The sequence below is a fragment of the Pagrus pagrus genome (genome assembly GCF_965226575.1).
Source record: "Pagrus pagrus genome assembly, chromosome: 17".
Taxonomy (NCBI): Eukaryota; Metazoa; Chordata; class Actinopteri; order Spariformes; family Sparidae; genus Pagrus; species Pagrus pagrus.
This window is the reverse complement of record NC_140201.1, coordinates 946892-956173: the sequence shown is the minus strand read 5'-3', so window position 1 is coordinate 956173 and position 9282 is coordinate 946892. Positions and strand designations below refer to the sequence as shown.

General features: G+C 47.2%; 1 protein-coding gene across 1 annotated transcript in view; it reads right to left on the bottom strand.

Annotated features, from left to right (window-relative positions):
- Nucleotides 1-7222, bottom strand: part of LOC311272446 (semaphorin-6D-like) — a 125795-nt gene extending 118573 nt beyond the window's left edge. The window contains exon 1 of the mRNA XM_084378855.1: nucleotides 7020-7222. The gene's annotated coding sequence lies outside the window, so the exon portion shown is untranslated. The remainder of the gene's footprint in view (nucleotides 1-7019) is intronic.
- Between the last annotated feature and the right edge of the window lie 2060 nt (nucleotides 7223-9282).

Sequence of the window (9282 nt, the reverse complement as noted above, 5' to 3'; positions counted from 1 at the left end):
GAAGCTCGTCTGTTCGTCTCTGCACTAATGAAGCTGAAGAGAAAAGGAGTGTGAGACGAGTCCTGCGGGACGGACGGGGACGACACCGAGCTGAAGTTCAGCTCATAATGATCACACAGGTCCAACAGAACCACAGAACTGAAGGCACAGACAGGGAGGAACAATGACATGAAGCACACACTGGCCTCTCCATCACCTCCACGTTTCACACAGAGATCACACAACAACACACGACGAGGACTTTTCTTCAGCCGGCGCTGCTTTCTCACCCGACTGTGCGGTTCTGGAAGGACCGCCGGACCTCGCTGTCGCCCCGATGCTCTGTTTTTATGTTTTCTCATATTTCAGTAAAGCCTTTCTAACACCTCGGAGACGACAAGTGAAACGAAGCTTTTGGTCGCTGTTTAAAAAAAACGACACTAAGCTAAAAAGAGCTAGCTGCTAGCTGCTGGACTCGTGTTTGACTCAAACACTCAGAGAGCTCCACTCCGTCATCCGTCTGCTGGTTTATCAGCTCCGCTGCCTTGCTCGAGGGAGAAGGGAAGTGACCTGTGACCTGTAGTAAAGCTCAGGCCTCAGGACATCAGTCCTGTTTCAGGGTGGTTATCGCAGTGACCTGGCGTCCCCGCCTGAGTGTCAGAACCGGACTGAACGGATCATCAGACGTCCTCAGAGACACTAACACACCTGTTAGTGAGCCGAGCTGCTCTCACACACACACTGAACATTATTAATGTCTCTGAGACGGACCAACGTTTTCACTGACGTGATGGTCTTCAGTTTACTGTCAGAGAGGAAACAGCTGACAGAGTCACACTGATTAATCAATTATCAATGAGTCGATCCTGCAGCACTGATATCTTCAGATGGATTTCCTGCTGTGAGACGAATAAAAGATTATTTTATCTTATTATTATTGTTGTTATTAAACTTCCCTTCCTTCCTTCCTCTCCTCACTTCCTCACTTCCTCACTTCCTTCCTGCTCGGAGACAAATAAAAAGTGAGCTGGAGGACAGAGACGTTTCCTGCTGTCAGGAGCTACATCACACACACACACACACGCACACACACACACACACACACACACACACACACACGCACACACACATATGTCATCACAATCCCACCGCTCGTTCCTGGCATCTGCATCTCTCACACACACACACACACACACACACACACACACACACACACACACACACACACGGTGGATTAGAACAAAAGGCGAGTCCCGCGGCTCAGATTTGCTCGGAGAACATAATGGCTGATGACACGCGGCAGTTTGGAGGCTTTCACAGCGACGCCGCTAATCTTCCTGCTCTGGAATAACATTATTCTCTCCGCTTCCTCCTCCTCCTCCTCCTCCTCCTCCTCCTCCTCCTCGCCGCCCGCCCACCGGGGACTACCAGGTTATTGTGTCCAAACGCACCCCAAGGTTAAGACACACAATGGCCGGGCAGCGGAGAGCGATCAGCCCGTCGGCTGACAGATTTGTGAGGCAGGAGCTGGTTCGTAAACACAAAGACTGGTTTCAGACTGAAACACCTTCAGACGAGTCGGACGAACAAAGAGGACGGAGGAGACCGGAGGAGGGGGGGCGACCGGAGGACTGGTGTTAATCCTGCTTCATAATCTGTGTTTGACAAAGAAACACGACCTCTGACCTCTGACAGCCGTCTGTCCGTGTCCGATGTCTGAATGCAATAATGTGAGAAAATGGAAAGTCAGAGGAAGTTTGGTCCACAGACCTGCAGGAGCAGCTGAGGAGTTAATAACACGCCCAACACACCTGATATGGATCATTCAGAACCAAAAACCATAAAGATTATTAGTAATCAACGAGACCGATAACTGAAAACTGAACTGATTTACATTTGCAGTAAAAATGTAAATCTTTGCTACTTAGTTATTCATGCTGGATGTGTTGGATTTGATGAGAGACAGACGGAGACGTGCTGCATCACAGCCACATTAATTCAGCTCAATTCATTCATTTTATCAGCAATCAACACAAACAATCACAGATACTGATAATCTGAGCGATGCTGATGATCGACCCAGATAATCTGTGTACGGCCTGTAAGACCATCAGACGTGTCCACGCAGCTCGGCTGCTGCGGTCGCAGTCTGCAGACGGTATTCACTGCAGCTGCTAAGCTAACAGTGTTAGCATCAGGTAGCTTTCTGATCAATAAAAGTTTGAACTTCTGGGGGGAAGACGTCTTCTGGTGACGACGAGCCTGAGAGAAAACAGTCAAATGGTTCTGATCCAAACGAGGAAGCAGCTTTTTTTTGTGAGATTAAATGTTGACGTGATGAATATTAATGTAAATGTAACTAACAGCTGGACTGTGTGGACGAGGCAGCAGACAGACGCAGCTGCTGGTTTCATCCAAACGTTCAGACACAAACTTGTGCTCCACATCTGGACACAAATAGAAAAAGTTGATGAAGTGGCTGTTTGGGCCAAATGTTCTGATCCACATTTGGACTAAAGAGGTCGGAACCACTGAGGGAAATTAAAGCAGCAGCTTCATTTGTACAATTTACTAAAACAGGTTCAGAAGAAGAAGAAGATCACAAACTGATCTGAGGACGCGATTCACAGCCTGAAGTCACATGTGCAGAACTTTCCTTAGAAAAATCATGTTTTAAGTTTTCTTATCGTATCACAGTGAACTTCTGAATAATAAAAGCTCTGCTGGTTAAATGTTCTGACTGTTTCTTCTTTTACTTCTTCAAACAGAAGCATGAGTCCAGAGTCGGGTCTGAGCAGCACCGACACTTCCTGTTTATTAACCTTAAATAATAAGTTCATTAATCTTAAAGACTTCATCACTTTTCACTGTTTTCTGACATTTTAACGACTAAATGATTCAAGAATTAATCAGAAATAGTGAAATAACTTCATATTTAATGAATTAATTGTTTGTTGCAGATGTTTATTGAATCATTTCTAACCTTTATATTTAATCTGATCACTAACATCTGATTATGAAGACGAGCAGCGTGTACAGCCTCTCTGATTGGAGGAGATTTCCTCCTACAAGAGTTATATTTTAACGTTTCACCTCGTAACTCTGAGACGATCAGCTCGTAAACATTAATGTCGGCCGTTAAAACCGTCGGTTCCTCTGTTAATGTGAGTTTAACCTCCGTCACTGAGACGAACACGCATGTGGACAAACTCCAGCTGATCTTTGTGCAGCCGCACTCTGCTGCCACAAAGCATCAGTGTTGACATTAATAATTCAATATCCGCCTCGTAATTGGCGGCTAATTGCTGGAACGGTCCTTCCCGAAGTGACGACTGCGTTTCTGCGACTCATCACTTTCCTGAGACAAACAGAAAGCAGCCGCAGGAAGTCGTTTATTCTGTCATTCAGCGACACGATGTCGTTAACGAGGAGCCACTTCAGTCTGAGTCTCATCACAGCTGATCCTCACAGCTGATCCATCACAGCTGATCCATCACAGCTGATCCTCACAGCTGATCCATCACAGCTGATCCTCACAGCTGATCCATCACAGGGCTGATCCATCACAGCTGATCCATCACAGCTGATCCATCACAGCTGATCCTCACAGCTGATCCATCACAGGGCTGATCCATCACAGCTGATCCTCACAGCTGATCCATCACAGCTGATCCCTCACAGCTGATCCATCACAGGGCTGATCCATCACAGCTGATCCATCACAGCTGATCCCTCACAGCTGATACATCACAGCTGATACATCACAGCTGATCCATCACAGCTGATCCATCACAGCTGATCCATCACAGGGCTGATCCATCACGGCTGATCCCTCACAGCTGATCCCTCACAGCTGATCCATCAGGGCTGATCCCTCACAGCTGATCCATCACAGCTGATCCATCACAGCTGATCCCTCACAGATGATCCATCACAGCTGATCCATCACAGCTGATCCCTCACAGCTGATCCATCACAGCTGATCCCTCACAGCTTATCTATCACAGCTGATCCCTCACGGCTGATCCATCACAGCTGATCCATCACGGCTGATCCATCACAGCTGATACATCACAGCTGATACATCACATGACCTCAGTGTGACCAGGATTCACTCTGACAAACATGTCTGAAGACTTTCTGCTCAGTTTCACATCCTGAAGACAGAAAATTATTTTCTTTGGAGGTTTTAATCCAAAACGTTCGACTCTCTTCATGCCACACACCAGGACCAGTACCAGGACCAGGACCAGGACCAGGACCACAAACAAAGCTGTTTTCTTTCTGTTTTACTTCATTTCAGGAGGTCGAGTTTCAACTAAAATATAATCGTCTGGCTGCACAAACATGACGAGTTCAGTACAAATGTGGATCTGCAGATTATAAACATGTGAGAATCATCAACCCAGCGAACAGCTTCCAGCAGAAACAATCAAACATCACAATAGTTTCTGATGAAGTTTCTTTTGTGCGACCCGTTTCATTAACGGCAGTGAAGGTGGTTCTGGAGTGAGACCGTCGATGGTTCCGTTGATGAAGAACGATCGACCTGCAAACCTTTTAGTTTGTCTTTGCTCGTTAAGAACATGAAACACAGATGATTCTGAGTGAAGCACCGGACCGGGCTCAGAACAGGACCTGAAACCATCAGTCCGTCTAATCGACTGACAGGAAACTCAGAAGGCAAAACAGGATAAATTATCAGTCATATGATTTTAATCAGAAGCTTCAGTCGGACTGATGTCGACATGGATCCATCAGCTGATCGTCACATGTGATCAGTTCCAGGTCCGACAGAACATCAGGAATCTACATGAATCTTCACATTAGGGCTGTAGCTATCGATTCTTTTTGGAATCGATTAATCTAGCACTTTATCGATCGATTAATCGATTAATCGTATATATATATATTATTTTTTTTTTGCATTTTTAAACAACCAAAACAAATAATGCATGATGAAAATGATTTGGCTGTAAAATGATCAACCATTTGGCTTTTATTTCTTAAAAAAACAGAGGTATTTCTTACATCTCAAACATTTGGCTCCAAAACTTTATTGCAATTTACCCATTTAGTGCAAGTGCTAACAATTAAATAACAATACAGTTTCAACTTACTGTAAAACATGTATAACATGTAACACTATGAATCAATACAAACTTAAATAGTAACGGCCATTTTGCCTTAGTGTTGCCTTATACAACATTACAAAAAGGGATTGCACCTTCTAACCACCTACTAACAAATAATATATAATCTCTGGGATAGGCCTATTTGCTATGGTAACCTAGCAACCTATGTGTGTGCACGCATGCTGTGTTATATATAATTTTATGTTATACATAGCACCAAATCACAACAGAAGTCATTTAAGGTCACTTTTCCTATAGAACCGGTCCGGACCGTGTTCGTTTAATTAATAATTTCTTCATCGTCGCGCATCTACAATTCTCCTCCGCTCTGTTTTACGAAGGGAGGAGCTCCGGACCGACGTAAACAAACACACGTGCACACACACACACACTTACAGACAGACAGAGAGAGAGAACATGTCACGTCGGTCTCAACTGTCTGTAAAGCAGATATCATATCTACGTTTTTTAAACGCGCACAAACTGATTCTGCTCTGGCATGTCATCTCGAGCCTTCGCAGTTCTCCGTCGTGGTGGCGGATACGCAATGCAATCTCCCCCGGGCTGCTGGAGAACCAGCGTGAGGACGTGAGTTTAGAGGACCAATCACAGCCCTTGCCGTCTCCGTTTCCCCTCGACGGAGTGACGGACACTTAAAAAATCTTTCATGCGCCCGGAGAGTGCGGAGAGGCTCTCCGTCAGGCTCTCCGGCGACGGCTCTCCGTGTCCGTGTACGGCACTTTACGCAGTAGTAACAACGGTCCGTGTGGAACATTCAAGATCCCTGCGCGTCATAGGAATTTAACGACGCTTCGAGGCAGAGTTTTTGCCTCGACCAATTTTTGTAATCGAGTAACTCGAGTAACTCGATGAATCGTTACAGCCCTACTTCACATTATAATAAATGGACTTCATCTTCTTCTGCGTTGTTTTCATATCGACGTGTATCAGGCGACGTTCATAAATCTGAGATCAGTCGTCTGATGTTCTCACCTCGACATGAACCACAGACTGTTCTGAGTGAAACACTGGACCGGGCTCAGTACCGGTCGGATCAGGATCAGGAGCTAAATCAACCCATCAGTCACATACGAGACGGACGGAAACTCAAGGAGTCAAACTTCATCATAAATCTGCTGCTGATGTTTCAATAATTCATTTTCTTCTGATCAGTTAATCAACTGAACGAGCTCGTCATGTTCTCAAAACATCACGACCAGGTTCTGATAACTGGTGTTTAATCCATCTTTACCAACGTTACCACTGGACCGGGCTCAGAACTGGTCCTGACTCAGAACCAGGACCAGGACCAGGATCACATCTTCAAACAGCAGAAACCTGCTGCGGGGTCACACGACACAGAACCTGAACATGTTCTGGTTTCTAACTCAACAAGAAGCTGAAGACGTCATCCTGGACTTCAGGGACCAGTGAGGAGCATCCGGACCGGACCTGAAGGATCCGGATCCGGGTGCAGAGAGAGACACGGGACACCCCCTGATAATCCTCCACATTACAGACTCAGCAGGAGACGAGCCGATCCAACGGACTGGAGGAGGAGCGGAGCATGATGGGAGGCTGCACGCACACACGCGCGCACACACACACACACACACACACACACACACACACACGCACACACTGCCTGTTGTTGTCGGGGTGACTGACAGCCATCAATCAAAGCAGCTAAACACACACACGCACACACGCACTCCATCTGGTGACGCGCAAAAACGCACAAACCCGCCCCGGTGCGTCCCGCAGCTCTGCGTTTCAACACGCACACTTAACTGGCACACGCGCACACACACATGAATGAGCAGACAGAGGAGGAGGAGGAGGTGCAGGAGGTGCAGGAGGAGGAGGAGGTCGAGGTTTCCTGCAGGAGCAGAAGCGGAAACTCACCTCTGTGTGTCCGGATCTCCTCAGACCGGAACAGACTCGGTCTGGACTCGTTCAGTCTCATAAATCCACAACAGTCCGTTTAGATCCACAAAACGGGACCGAACCGGCGGGAAAATCCTGGTCCAGCACGCGCCGCTGCAGGTATAAATCCACCGCGAGCCGCCGCCGGAGAGCCGCGAGACGGAGCGTCCTGCCCGGGTCCAAACACACAATGAGGCGGCTCCGCTCAGCGCAGCGGCTCCGGCTGCATGACACGCCCTCCTCATTATCATAATAGACCCCCCGCAGCCAATCACAGGGCGGGACCGCAGCGGCTGGCTCCGCCCCCTCTTCAATTTAAAGACACTGTGGTGGATTTAATGAACAAACCATTAAAATGTCTTTAATTAAAATAAAACATGACAGATGGTTTTATTTGAATCCTCCGTCAGTCGCGGGTCTGTCGGCCTGAATGTGACGACACACCTGCAACCTTCAGTGCAGCCGATGGAAACATGGAATAAACTCACTGTGTCAACAAAACACTTTACATCAATGTTACACTCAGTCCTGATCAGATGCACCAAACATTCATCCTCAGGATTTAACGCTGTAAAAAGTGACGTTAGTGACGTGACGTCTGAAGTGAAGACACACTAACGTGATTTTCACTGCAGGTCTGACCTCTGCAGGAGCCCCCTGCAGGACAGGAGGGGAACAGCAGGTGTCGGGGCCGTCGGCCTGTCCAGTGGCAGATTCTGGAAAAAGACGCGACAATAAGAATCAAACTAAACGTCTTCAGTGTCAAACAACAACAACAACAACAACAACAACAACAACACCACACAGTCACAGACTCAGTCCTCCTCTACTCAGCACCTCTGTCCTCATGTCCTCATGTCCTCATGTCTTCATTTCTGTTTGTCCCTCCTCCTCCTCTTCCTCCTCTTCCTCCTCCTCCTCCTCCTCTTCCTCCTCCTCCTCCTCCTCCTCCTCTTCCTCTTCCTCCTCCTCCTCCTCTGTTTATGAAAAACAACAAATTAGAGGATATGAGTTAGATGTCTGGGGAAATAAGCTTTTGATTATGCCTGAGTTAACGTTCCTGTGTGCCTGATTAAACTGTGATGTCTGCGTCTCCAGTCTGTCCTCCGTCTCCAGTCTGTCCTCCGTCTTCACTCTGTCCTCCGTCTTCAGTCTGTCCTCCGTCTTCACTCTGTCCTCCGTCTTCAGTCTGTCCTCCGTCTTCACTCTGTCCTCCGTCTTCACTCTGTCCTCCGTCTTTACTCTGTCCTCCGTCTTCACTCTGTCCTCCGTCTCTGTCCTCCTTCTCCGTCCTCCGTCTTCACTCTGTCCTCCCTCTGTCTTGACTCTCTGTCTCCGGCTAATTCAGGCTAACATGCAGCTATCAGGCTAAAATCATCCTGTTCAGTCTCATGCAGCTGTTTGTGCAGTTTGAGGGTGGGTTAGTTGGTCAACAGTGTGCTCTTATTTTGAAAGAAAGGCACAATGAGTAGATAGTAGAACCTCTCCGGTCAGGTTCAGGCACAAGAACCACAGAAACAGCTGGAGACGTTTTGACTTCCTGTTAAAAACAGCTGGTTCTGACATGCTGTTATACACGTTGCTGATTGGGTGACACCTCTGACACGCCCACCAAGCGACAGGAAACGGACCTCAGAGCCTGTTTGACAACGTTTGGAGGAAACACGTCGCTCATCTGGAAACTGGACCGAGACGTCGCTCCACATTTCACTGAACGAGTTCCTGGTTTTGGTTTTGGCTCTGATACTACATCACCCATGAGGCTCAGCTGCCATTGCTATGGAAACGAGATGGTAACAGGTGCGAATCTCGTCACCATAGCAACTGAATTCATCCAAAATGGATCCAGGAAATTAAAACAGAGTTAAGATGAAGTTTGTGTCGTTAGCATCAACAGCTGACTGTACTCAGCATCTAGGTCTGAAAAATACGTCCGACCTGCAGTCTTTCTGCTGGCCAGCAGGGGGCGACTCCACCGGTTTCAAAACAAAGTCTGATTTCTATGTAAGCTTATGAGAAAATGAACCCACTTCTCAGTTGAATTATGACCTCAGTGAACAGTTTCCTGATGAGTTTACGATCTTAATCTGTAGTTTCAAGCCGCCTTCACACAGCGTGATGTTCATCGTTGCCAGATTGAATCTCATTCGTATCCAATCAGGACGTCCTCAGCTCCGCCCTCTTGTCCAAATATGGTCACTTCTGGATCGTGAAAATCACGATAGCAACCGGCGTGAAATGC